Consider the following 13,815-nt stretch of genomic DNA (forward strand, 5'->3'; position numbering starts at 1 on the left):
ACCTCAATCCAAGTTCAGATTAATGCAGATGGTGGACTATCAAGGAAGATCAAGACATCCCGAGGCATTAAGCAGGGATGTGCCCTCGCCCCTTTTCTCTTCATACTTTACATGGCTGATATGAAATCCTCACAAGATCGGATCCGGGCCTTCCCTCCGAAGATCAATGGCATAGATATACCATGGATGCTCTATGCGGATGATGTAGTGTTCATGGATCAGACGCCGATAGGTCTTCAGCGCAGGATTGAGGCCTTTAATGAATATCTGAAAGCGAATGATATGAAAGTAAACGCGAAAAAATCAATGATCCTGACCATGAAATCAAGTCACGGAAAGAAATTGGCAGGGAAAATATACTCATGGTCGTTAAATAAAGAAAAACTGGCAGTGGTCGATACTACGATCTACCTTGGGATAAGAATTAACCGAAGCTATAATGAGCAGGCACATTATACTCTGATCAGAGAAAAACTAAAAAGTCTGGTTAACCAAGGGCTACTTGTACATCGCAGATATGGGAAATTCTCTTTATTGCCGGTTATAACCTTCTACAAGCAAAAGGTAGTAGCCGTCATCACATATGGAGCCGAGGCTCTTTTAGCCCTACGTTGGGAGGTCTGGAACCAATGTGAAGCCTACTTCTGGCGAAAGATTTTGCGCCTTCCGAATTCATTACCCCTGGAACTTATAAGAATGGAATTAAGACTGCAATCCGTCATTTCAATCACGACGTGGAAAGCATTATCCCTCTATAGAAAGTGCATCTTAGATAATCCACCTGCACCATTCAGAATCCTAGCAAAGCTAGGCGATTCCAGTAGTGATTCAATTCTACAAGACTGGAAAAAGAGGTGTGAAGATACTTTGAAACATCTGTCGATTTCCGAAGATACTCTGAAAAACAATCCAGAAAAGGCTAAAAGAACAAATCGGGAAAAAGATTGGGAGGAAACACAGGAAAAGAAATCAGCACGAGACCTATGTCACAATGCCATCTGGGAACGCAAAGTCCTGAATTTACTACCTCCATATTTGATGAAATTCCCCTCACAGCACTATCGAGATCTGCTCATGCGCTGTAGGTTTAACATCTGGCACTCGAGAGAATTAAGGTGGCGTAGAAGGCAAATTGACAAATCACTAGCACATTGTAGATTTTGTAGAAAGAAGGCCCAATTGGAAACTATAAGGCATGTGATGTTGACTTGCCCGAGCCTTAAACTGATTCGGTTGATGTATATGGGAAATTATACGAGTCTGATCACGGAGGAAAACGAAGAAGAGTATTGGGAAAGGCTCATTACAGCTGAGAAAGTGGGCCGTACCTTGGATGCTCTGAAATTTGTTGAAGCTTTGAATCTGGAGCGGGAGGAGGGGGAATCTGAGGTGGATGCCACCCAAATAACTAGTGCCTCCGGCCTAGGGACGATCATTTAGAGATTTTGGAACTCGACCCTATTTTTAGGGGGGCCTCCACCTCTTTGAGGAGGGATTGCTAAGGGAATGTTAAAGGTTTAACTTTGTCAAACCAATAAAACAAAAAACAAAAATAAAACAAAAATAACCAATACAGATTGAGGAAGCTAGTCAGAATATTTTAGAGACTGGGTCTTACAGACTTTATTACTCTAGAACAGGGAGTCTGAAATCTTTGGCTCTCTGAAAGGTTGTCCAACTCCAGGCCTCGAGGGTCGGATCCATGCTGGGTTTTCAGGATACCAATCATTAATATTCTTGAGTTCAATTTGCATACTTGCACATTTTTCATCATGAAGGTTAATGAGGGATATCCTAAAAACCCAGCAGGATTCTGGCCCTCGAGGCCCGCAGTTGGGCAGAACTACAACTTCCATCAGACCTAATCAGCACTGTTAATGGTGAGGAGTCATAGTCTAAAGCATCTGGAGAGCTGCAAGTTACAGCCCCCCACACTAGACAAAAACGTATTGGAACAAGATCTCTATGCATACACAATGCCACTTTAGAACAAAAAAGATCTTTATAACCACTCTTGAATAATCGAAGTCCTGTGATTAAGCCGTCGGACAAAGGTGGCAATGTTGCATTACGATTTACATTTAAAAAGAAGGCCTATACCCAGCTACGTCGAAGAGAATGTAGGAAGTGTCAAATAAGACAAAGCTCAGAGTCAGACATGACGATTGATTCTAGTTTACAAGGACAGTAGGATAAAGGTATGCTCAATGAGGGAGAGATACAGCAAATCACTATTTCTCTGCTCACGCCACGTGTGCACCTGCTGCTGAAGCTGCATAAATCCCTCAAATCACCCCTGGGTAGTTGTATTGTGGCTTCAGTTCAGCTGTGAAAAATAGTCTGTTTAGACTGATCAATTTATAACTCTCTGCATCGCTGTGCTCACAATTTGTCCAAGATGCGTGGGATGCTTTAGCACAGATTAATAAGATAACCCAGGGAAGGAAGAGTAGCTGCTTTAGATATTAAATATTTATATACTGCTATTAAACATTGGGCTGAATTGAGGGCTGTTACATTTGTTTTGGGAAATGTTCAGCTAGCTATGTGGGGCAAAATGAAGTACTACTCCAGACTACGAATATCTCACAAATCATGTTTTCTTGTTAGAGGATACAGGGTTCTGGCAAATAAGGGGTACAGCAATGGGCTCTTGTTTGGCCCGGTTCATGCAAACCTGATGCTTGATAGATGAGAACAAACACAGGCTCCAGGCAAGGAGAGTTGTCAGTATGCAGAGCACAGTTTTGTGTTTCTGCTATATTAGCAATATTTTGATTGTTTATTTGTGCAGCGCCTATACGCAATGTGTTTCAAAGCGCTTCAAGGAGGGAGGGAACAAGGGAGAATACAGTTACATTCTTTCAGGTCCTTGAAACAAATTAGAATGTGAAAAAAACTATCATATCATATCATATAGTACAAGTGCATGGAAAAATAAGGGGTAGGAAGGGAAGGGAAGAAAGGAGAACAAAACAAGCAGTAGCATTACTATGCCTGGCGACAATTGTTGCAGTGCAAGAGTTACAGGAGGAGTGGAAGGGGGCAGGGGGAGGTGGAGAGAGTGAGGAGGAGAGGAAACAAACTAGAAGCTACAAGAAGTCGGAAGACAGTTCAGAGTAGTCAAGGGAGGGACGGAAGGAACAAGGAGGGAAAGGCGGGTTGGACAAGCTGCTATCAGAAGTCAGGAGACAATGATAGTAGTAAGTGCTAGGAGAAAGAGAAGTGGTGAAGGAGAGAATGATGAGGGGAGGGGGAGGGGTAAGTGGCTGATAGAACAGGCGGCTACGACTTACTATGCCTGACGGCAATTGGTGAAGTGCCAGCCTATAGCCAGGAGAGGGGTAGGAAGAAGGGGGGCAGTGAAAAAAGCAGGCGCTACGAATTTCTATGCCCGACGACAATTGGGGTATATCCAGACTTTAGACAGGAGACTTTAAAACAATATTCTCCCATTATGAGATGGGGTAAACAACTACTGGAGTAGTGACATTTCTGAATTCCAGCTCCAAGAATCTCGATTTTTTTTTTAATGAACGTAGTCAAACATCGGTCTACTATTTGTATTTTGAAATTAAAGTCAGACTTAAGTAGAGACATCACTGTATGGTAATCTAACTGCATGCAATTCAGTCTTGCGTGCGTGTAGCGCACATATGGAATCCAGTTAGTGGAATATACCCTTATGCAAGCTGCTTTGAAGAGCAAAGCTTAATTGTAGGCTGAATCAAGATAATGATGTTAAGGCAAAGACACTCTGCACTCTAGGAAAGGTGGCGACCCAGAATGGTTCCTGGTCAAGGCACTAGAGAATGGGAACAATGTCTCTAGAAACAGCCTTGCATAACCTAATGCTAAAACGAAAATGGTGGCTACAAACAGACTATTCATTGGGGTTAGTACATGGGAACAAGAGAGTCGAAAGATAGCCAAACACTGGAGTATTTTATAGCAAGAACCTAAATTGAAATAGGCAGTAGGTTGTAGAGGAGCAGACATGTACGTCATGGATAGACTCCGGGCACCTCACCTCCGTTATACTGGAACAATATTAGAAGAGCCCTATGTGCGACACAAGGATCACCCCAATGCTGCATCGAATGTATGAGACGTTATGCACTCAGACAACCGGATCGAATGTACCCTCCAACGGAATAAAGAATGAAGATGTAACTGAAGTAATTAGAGAAACATGTAATTGAACATAAAGAAATCAAGTGCACCAAAGAAATAAGTAAGAGAAAGTGAATGTACATATGCAGAAATGCATGGTAGATGAGATATAGAGAAGCTTGCAGCAGAAGAAAATATAATGCGACTAAAGCGGCCATGAGAAAAAGATGGACGTCGCACTCGTGCACCAATCAAGGTACCTCAGAGACAGACCAGGGCTGCAGAGCCAGGAGATGCTGGAAAAACCATCCCCAGTGAAAAGATGTTATACAGATATTTTCAGTGAAAGGTCGATTTAGAAAGACCGCACGGAACAGTCTTTCTAAATCGAACTGTCATGCCCCTGCCTCACATGAGTGCGTGCCGGGGTTGAGAGGCTCTGCAGGACCAGGAAGTGGAGGGCGAGGAGAACAGGTAAATGTGCGTTTCAGTTGGTGTGTCTGTTGGTTTAGGGGCAGGGAGGGCTCGGGCCGAAACCCCACAGGAGAGGGTGGGGACCGGGGAAGAATAATGGGGGGCTCAGCAGTAAAAACCCCCAAATATTTAAAAAAAGGAAAACCTTTTAAAGGTCTCAAGACAAGAAGAACTTTACAAAGCCGGTTTTCCTATCAAAAGAAAATTGGTCTTTTTCTCTTGAGACCTTTAAAAAAAAAAAGGTAGTTTTACATAGAATGTGAAAAGCAGCTTTGTGTGAGGAATAAAGAGGCGTCTATTGGCTGGGAATCAAGGATGCCACACCAAGGAATAATTGCTAGGCACATAGGTAGTTCAGAGGATAAACCATGTAGGTAAGACATATTTCCCTTAAATTAAGTAAACAAGAAAACCTCTGCAAGTGCCAAGTATTGGACAATCAAAGACGCAGAAAGTCTATGTGAGGTAGAGCAACCAAGTCTCCAGAGGCCAAGAGGAGTACACCCACCCTGATTGAATAGCACTAAATGAAAGGTCAAAATGGACAAAATTGTGGTCTCCTCACACGCGATTCAGAAGTCGAAAACCAGGGCTATTCATTAAGCCTCAGATGAAGAGAATGGTGTGCCTACACTCCCTTGAAAGTCACAGAACAGAGAACAGGCTGCAAGGTCATCTGCGAATGAGAAGCCTTGGCTTAGGGCCTGCCCAATGAGAGATGATGAATTGGGCAAGTGGGTAGTAGTCCGACGCTGCACTCTGCATTAGAGTTTTGTTTTGCTTACGTGCTGCTAACAGGTAAAAAGTCGAAGGTTGGGAGAGAATGCTAATCAATCATGGGGTTCTGTGTAAGAACATGCTGTAGAGTGTTGCACAGGCCAAGCCGCTGCTGTTATTCTGCTATAATTCCTCGCTTACATATTATGGGGTGGTTAAGGGGCATCCAGTAACGTTACTAATGCTTTGGTACATATGTTCCCTTAACCAATCCCTCCCTTCAATAGGTTTTTAAGTTTGCCACAAATGATGACGTCATAGATGACGCACTTTGAGGTATACAATCTTTGTATAATCTGATTGTGAGTGCGTGGACTACAATTCTTCACCAGATTTCCCTACTTTATTTGAGCTGATAATAATATAGTACTTTGCTATTTTCTTTGAGTCTGTCTGGTTATTTGGGTCTGAGATCATTACTGGTAATTCCATCGAGCACATGAGACGCTCCAAGGTGCTAGTGGACAAAGTACATGCCTGTCCTTTGCTTTCAGGAAGTTACCCACTGCCGGAGATCGGATGGTGAAGAGACCACAAAGGTTCACAGACTTCAAAATAACGCTCCAGGCTTTTAATATGCATTCCACATGCACATATGGAATGAACAAAAGAAAGCTCTGTATGGATGTAAAAACACAACCGAGTTGGGAAATTTAACATATGACCAACTGCACTTAAATGTTGCCAATTTGCATCCTGATTTGCTCATGCGATGCAATATACGTTGCCTGAACATGTGAATACAAGAACACATGCCGGGCCAATGGATTATGCACTTATGAGCACTACAACCTGGAGCACTGAGTGGAGTAAGTTTGCTGAACATGTTGGGAGAGGGGACAAATGAAAGGAGCCCCTGCCAAATGAGTGGGACAAAATGGTGTGCCACAAAAGTGGGGGTGAGGGGAAAACCCCCTTTGCCCCCCAACCGTAAAATGACATCCATGATCACAATGTACATTTGGGCGATTAAAGCATTACAACAATACTTTAACCTTCCGATTGGGTGTACTATGAAATTGAGAAACATACAATACCCTGTTTTCTGACTTCAATTGGGATTCTAGAAGTATTTCAGTTTAATACATGGGTTGTACTTTCCAATGCAGTTATCAAAAGCTACTTCTAGTTTAAATGCATAGTGATCATCAAGTGATTTGTGTTACTTCTTGAGTCGTCTGTATGCCACTATAAATATAAAAGGTACCAATATGAAACACGACGGGCTTGGCCTACCGATGTTTAAAATTGATTTATCTGGTTTGTTCGATCATTGTTACATGTAATCAAGGTGGTGGATGGTTGAAGATTAATATGCATGCAAAGAAAAAATATGGTACAATTTAAAGGTATTTGTGCCAATATTGCCCATTCCAAGATGGCCACCACCGTTCTTTGCTCAAACCCTGTGGCCTGGATGTAACATACTATATAAAAGGTGCTTGGGCAATGGTAACATGTACTTGCGACAAAGCATTTTGAGTGTTACGTTTTTTGTGTGTCTTGGACTCTAATAAGTGGCTATTATTACCCAGCTTAATGGGACTCAATAGCTCAACCTCAAAAGGAGCAAGGGCTAGGAGAACCCTACTGGGATTAGAACTGGGATAGATACACTCCTCGGATACATGATAGGACTTCATGTCAGTCTTGGCTGACATGAAGAAGAGTGAAAGGTAGAAGCCTTTTCAAAAGGCAGTTCCCTGGAGTTGGAGCTCCTCTGCCACAGCCGAGGACATGGGCACCCCATATGACAATGCTAATAGCTTCTTCAAGTACAATCATTTGACTTCCACACGCTTAAATGTAAACTATAATAGAGAACGTCACATTGTATTCTTCTCTCTAATCAGCACTGTGCACCCAATAAGCTGGTCAATTATTTCAGCAGAATTAGAACTTCTTGAACCCCTGGGGCACTTGCTACTCCCCTGCCCTGAACCTTGAGCAGAATAAGCTGATCGGTGCAGTATGGTCCTCGATAGTTTGTCCCTTCGTTCAGATTCTCACTTCCCGCGCGCTCCTCCTTTACCCCGTCCCTGCTGCTCTATTGCCTTTCTTCACCTCCTGGTGCCGCTCTGAAGTGGTCACTTGATCCAAATGCATCGGTTTCAAATAACTCCTGAATTAATAAAATGATAAATGGTCTTGTGGGATGGAGGGCGGGAGCCGTTCCAGAAAGGTCGTTCAGAGCGGTTCTCGTCGAACACCGGTACCAAAATAAAAACCTCTACGCTAAGGACCAAAGCACAAACTCAAGACTTCCTGAGCAGTGGCTTAAAATAGGCCACAGGAAAAGAGTGATCTAGAGCAGCAGGAAAGTTCTTTCCTCAATTCTCAACTTGAATGCAGTTTAGCTAGCACATTCCTCATCTGTAAATCACATTTCTTATCAAGGGAGAACTCAGACACATGTGGATATCTGTGCCGGGACGCTGCTGCAATGAATGGCAGAGAAGGGTAGAAACAAAGGTTTAGTGGCAGGGCTGTAGGGCTACCTATTCCACCACTTTCCTATCTATAGAGAGATTTCTGTCATGGGTAGTCTGGATTCCTTTGGTTTACCCTAGAGCCAGAATTGCGACAGATGTTCGGTCAGTACTACCTTCCAGGATTCTCTCTCTTGGGGGGCTTGACACTATCAACCACAGCCATGCATTGTGGAGTCCAGATCTCAGTTATTGGACACACCCCCAGCCCTGGCAGGCTAGGGGCACTGGGATCCCCGTCAACCAGGGATGTAATTTCACCAAAGTGCCAGGGATAACGGAAGTGACATCGCACAACCCTTGACCTCGCAGGAAGTGATATAATTTGGTCCCACCCCCAAGTGACTTTCACCCCATGACAAAACAGAACATGGCATCACATAGCATTGTTCCACAGTACACTAAGAAAAATATAGTTACGATATCACTGTAATATGATATGCATTTCATCAGCATATGTACTGTTAATATCAGTGTGTACAGGCCCATATTACAAAGATCTTTTAGTTGTGTGACCACCAAATGGGATGGTTCCATGTTCTGCTGCCCATGGACCTTGAGAAATACCCACAGGATACTGGTTACAGCCAGGTTAACAGAATAAATAAAAGAAACTATTTTTGGGCTTGGGGTAACAAGGGAGACAGCAGTGGTAGCAAGGGAGACTGTGACCCCTAGCTACCCACAAATGACATCCCTGCTGTCAAAAGGGTGTCCTGTGCCAAAGGCAGTGCAGGTTTTTTCCATAGCTTGTCTAGTCTCGTTCTCGGGCATCAGGGTTCAGGGAAAAGAGGCCCCTTTCCTGTGGGAGCGGTTCTATAGTTCCTCACATATTAGCATAACCCTCCCACTTCTCTCAAACACACCCAACATCTGGAACAGACTGCCGTTGCATGGCCACCAATCGCAAGACCAGCCTGTTGGGTGTCTTGACCCACGTGCAAGTAATCATGCTGCAACATTTGGTGCTGTGGGCTTAGAAAATTCAAGATGGCGGAAAACCCACATGTGCGCCGAAATCCAGGAAAGCTGCGCAGTTTGTGCGCCCAGCAAAATGGTTGCCTCACTTGCCACCCACCAGTGCGAGAATGAAAGGCCGGGTTGCCATGAGGGAAATGGGTTGCCAAAGGAAAAACAGTAGCGCCGGTTAGCTTCAAAGCGCTTTTAAAACCACCATTGGACTACCCGCACAGTAGTCTGAAACCATTGGGAATGGCAATGCTGATTGCCAAATGCAACTTAGAATTGTGGGGAATTCATTTGTTAAATCCCAAAAATGGGTGCAGTACGAGTACTCACCACTATCCAAAAGCCGGCGTTTTAAAACCACCCTGTGTTTCTCTGAAGGCAGGCTCAAAATGCCTATTTTCAAACATTACAATATGTGCAAAATATTCACTGAACACCAGCAGACATTTGGCAGGATGGAGTTTTGTGTGCCTACAAAATCTTGGAAATGAAGAGCCCAGAACAATGCTTATAACAAAACTGGCTGAGCTATGGAGTCAGCAGTTTAAGTTGCACTGGATTTAAAGACACTAAAATCGAAAATGTTTAGATTAAATGAGTGACCTATGTTTGGTGTCACATGCCTTTGTAACTGTTGAAATGTCATAGTTTTGCACTTAGAATCAGCATTCTAGCTGCATGTGTAAAATTGCAAGTTAATTTAAAAAGCAACAAAAAACAGGACAGTTAGCTGAAAGTCTGGCTTAAGGAACTTGATTTTGCTTGACAACTACCCCCATCAGGAGTGAAACTTGAGTCACAGCTGTGTTCCCAGGACTATCTGCCTTTTTGCTGGCCACACTAAGAATATACCATCTATCTGATAATTGAATTACCTGTGCTCTGCAGGAGAGTGAACAATGCAACTCCCTTCACCCAGGCAGAGGGTTTATTGAGAGGATCATAAATGGCTTCCTCTTGAACAATGAGCCTTTCAGGACCCAAGCAAATCTTATATTGCAGGGGTCGTAAAAGTGGCTTACTCTTGGCAGAAACTGGGAGGGGGAGAAACTGGAGACAGAAGCTGGCTTGGCAGAACTGGATAAACCAGTATTTCTACCTTGTGCTGAGAGGAAACCACACCCCTTTGGAGCCAGAACATAACTTTAAAAAGATGGATCATTCATAGAGCGGACATGTGAAAATTTTATAAATGATACCATAATTCTTGTGATTTTTCTGCCCACAGTTTAAGAGGTTTTTAGAACCGGTGGTATGTTCAGGGGGGTGTCAGCGGAAAAGTGGATATTACTCTAAATGTATGCATGTTAAAAATCTGAAACTTCATCAGTTAATGTCCATACTCCCTGCGCACATGTATGTAAAGTTGGGTCAATGTCAGAAATTGAAAAATCAGTTAAAAAGTCAATTATCTGCCATTTCTGAATGCAAGCTCTTAGAAACAGCAGTTTTGGACAGAGACATGGCTAAATTCAGCCACACCATGTATATGCAATTTCAAGCAACTGTGTAACTGTGAAATATGTCTTTTGTTATCAAATATAGAATGTGTGCAATCTGACAGGGGAGTGTCCTATCTGCAAGCCATAAAATGACATCACTCTGACACAACTTAGCTTCGCCAATCAAGTGAGGAATGGAAATTTGACCAATGACAAGTGAGAGGGGCAAGTTAGTTATGACCAACATACACACCCACTCTCAAAACACATAAAAGCAGACAGACAGGACAGATAGAGACCTTCAATTCCATTTGCTGCAACGCGCTCTGCCGGACCATACAACATCCAGAGATCCAGACTTCAAATTCATCAACCTCCAGAAAGCCAAACTAGAGACTTCAATCTATCCAGAACTAAGAGACCAGACCAGAGAGCGAGCAGTTCCAGAGACCAGACGCTGTGCCCAGAGAGAGACCAGAGCCCAGTCTAAAACCCTGACCAGATCCGTGATGAGGCCCATTTAATTCAAGAATATAGTGTGAGTACCCAGCAGAACTGTGTAGAACCAATCTCTTAGTTTAAATTCATCTAATTCAATCTATTTAACCTAAGTAGAACTGCCTGATAGCTCCAAATCTGTCACCTGTCATTCTAGCTGCAAAATCTGTCACTTGTCATTTTGAGCTTTTAAAATTTCAAATCTGAAAAACGACCGTTATTTAATCACTCATATCTCCGCAACCGTTTGTGCTAGAGACTTGCAATAACTTTCATCTGAAAGGTTAGAATCGTGGCTTTCCTACGAACCTAGAACCGCATTCCTACCCCCTATAGTTTTACCGCAATCGCGGAACACGCATCCGCGAATTTTACCGCGATTTGCAAATTTCTCCTCGTGTAAAAACAGCTGCTGCTTGCCTTCCATTTGCCAGAAATTCGTTTAACCTGCTAATCATTCCTGAATCATTGCAAGAGTGAGCCTGAGCTAATATTAACTAGATACCATTCACCCTGAACCTCTAGAGGGAATCAAAAGCATTTTAGCATACTTTTCACTGAATTGCCAGCACATATCAAAGCATTTTGCCTGTGTTTTCAAAACTCCTATCTGTTTTCTGTAGTGTAAGCTTGCTGGGGTGAACTGAATTACAGTTGATTGCATTTCTGAGAACTGTGTGCTTCCTTCCATTTCCTTGCATTGCATCAAGGGGGGGAGGGGATTGCCAGAGAAAAGTGATTACATTGTTTTGTTGAAATCATATTGAGTATTTTCTATACTGCATTTCATTCATTCAACCTTGCATTTCCTTGAACCCTATAAAGCATTCTCTACCACATTATACTTCTGTACCTATTTACCAGTGTGCTACCTTATCCATTTCATCTCAACTCATTAGTGATTATAAAGAAGTGTGCTAGTGCCAGATTCTCCGTTGTTAATATTTATCATATCAGATTAAGTGTGATATTCAATTATTAATTTATTATAAGGTGTGATATATATATCTATTGTTTAAATTATCAAATAAACCTTTTAACTTGCAAAACAGAACTACTTCTTGGCTCAGTGGGGTCAGGGGGATTCCAATAGAGGGGTGTTATATAAGGGTAGTCATCCAGAACGCATGAACTGGACATAAAGATATATCAATAAGGGTTTTCATTCAGTATTATAGACTAGGCGTTGACTTAGCTGTAGTGTTGAATTGAATCCTCTTACAAGCCACACTGCAGTTCATCGGGTGGTTCTAGGAGAGCGATGTCACAGCCATGATTCTGAAGAAGGGAGCAGGGGGGAAAACACCATTTGCGTAGCACCATCAGGCAACTTTAACTTACCTTTTCAGTTACAGACCCACCATAGCCATGTGCAGCAAAGAAATACATAGATGATACATTGACAATATCACCCAGTGGGTGGTAACATGAAGGCAAAACATATACCGGTCAACGTTGGGAACAGATATGGGGGAATGAATTGCACCATAATACGCAATGCTACTGATGTTTGGCACTACATACCCTGGTATATTTTTTTAAGTCGCACATATCACTCCATATGGTCACAAAAATCCAAACAAATGTAACCCCCTCCCCATTAACTTCAAACTCAGCCAGTCCCCAAAACAAACACTTCCCAGATACAAGTGTCACAATAATGGAAAACAGACCACACAGCTTGCTGTATGGCAATCCAACAGACTAAGCCAGTACCGTGAAAAATGACAAGTATGACTGAGTGTACACAGAGCATGCCACCACTTACTGCAAGTCACGCGCTACTGACAGATACGCGCAGACCCAACAGAAAACATGTTTTAATCCATATAATTAAAAAAGACAAAATCCACTGGGGACCAGAATCCTCCAGGTACAATCTCTGAATAAATGCAACAAAAAAGGCCAAGACTAGCGTTCCATTGGTCGTTTCCCAGAACTGTCTGCCAGAATCCCAGTGCAAGATCATCAGACAACTCCAACCAATTCTCCGGAAAGGTGACCAAGCGAAGCCAACTTTGCAAGGTGCCCCTGCTTCTAGCTTATCATGGACCATCTAAGCAAATTAAGTAGTTATGGCAAACAAAAAACGATTCTTCACCTGAACATGTGCACAACGGGGGAAAAAGCAGGGTCCCAAATATGTATTGCGTACAATGGCAACTCGCATGTTCCTCTAGAAACAATGTGTTCCCAATTATATTCATGAATCGGACAACATGCTGAGGAAACCGGACCGGAAACCACAAAGGCAGAGGAAACTCTACCCCCACCCTTTTAGCCAGCAACAGTCTTGTCGAGCACTCTTCCGCCTCCACGCACAGCTTAATCAAGTGAAATACTACTATAAAACGTATTAAAACTCATTGACAGATTTAAATAAAACACTTATTGAACAATTTAAGGAATCTCTTATTAAGCTAAACATTACAGGACTAAATGGCGCCGATATCTGGAGATCTGCAACCTGTGGCTCTTCAGATGTTTTGGACTACAACTCCCATGATCCCTCACCATTTACTTTGCTGGCTACAGTTAAGGGACGCTATAGTCCAAAGTACCTGGAGAACTCAAGGTTGCAGACCCCCGATTTAGGTGATGGACCCCAGGATATCAGCTGGAAATACATACAAATGCCAAGTAAGCAAAGGTTTTTAAAGGAATCATGCCAGACAGTTTTATTCAAAGCTCACTGAAGTCTTGAGTTCATTTTTACCAACAAAGCACTCTGCAATCTACAGCAGATAAAAACAATGTGATATATATATATATATATATACACATATATACATACACACACACACACACACACACACACACACATACAGGAAATGTAAGGACGACTTTGAAGACATTCGGAAAATATTATCAGGTGCTTGATTAATGTATAATGAACTTTGTTAAGTTTGTGATTTTGACATTTATTTCTGTTATTGAGTTTAACAAACTTAACAATGTTCATTATACATTCATCAAGCACCTGATAATATTTCCCCAAGTGTCTTCAAAGTCTTCCAGCATTATATACACAAAAGACACCAAGCTTCACCCAA

The 13,815-nt window shown here is 42.5% G+C and overlaps 1 protein-coding gene across 2 annotated transcripts in view; it reads right to left on the reverse strand.

Annotated features, from left to right (window-relative positions):
* FGD6 (FYVE, RhoGEF and PH domain containing 6) overlaps positions 1-13,815 on the reverse strand; it is a 316,035-nt gene that overhangs the window by 238,361 nt on the left and 63,859 nt on the right. The gene's annotated exons all lie outside the window — the stretch shown is intronic.

Source organism: Ambystoma mexicanum, chromosome 12 (assembly GCF_040938575.1).
Source record: "Ambystoma mexicanum isolate Mex_15411 chromosome 12, UKY_AmexF1_1, whole genome shotgun sequence".
In the NCBI taxonomy this organism is placed as follows: Eukaryota; Metazoa; Chordata; class Amphibia; order Caudata; family Ambystomatidae; genus Ambystoma; species Ambystoma mexicanum.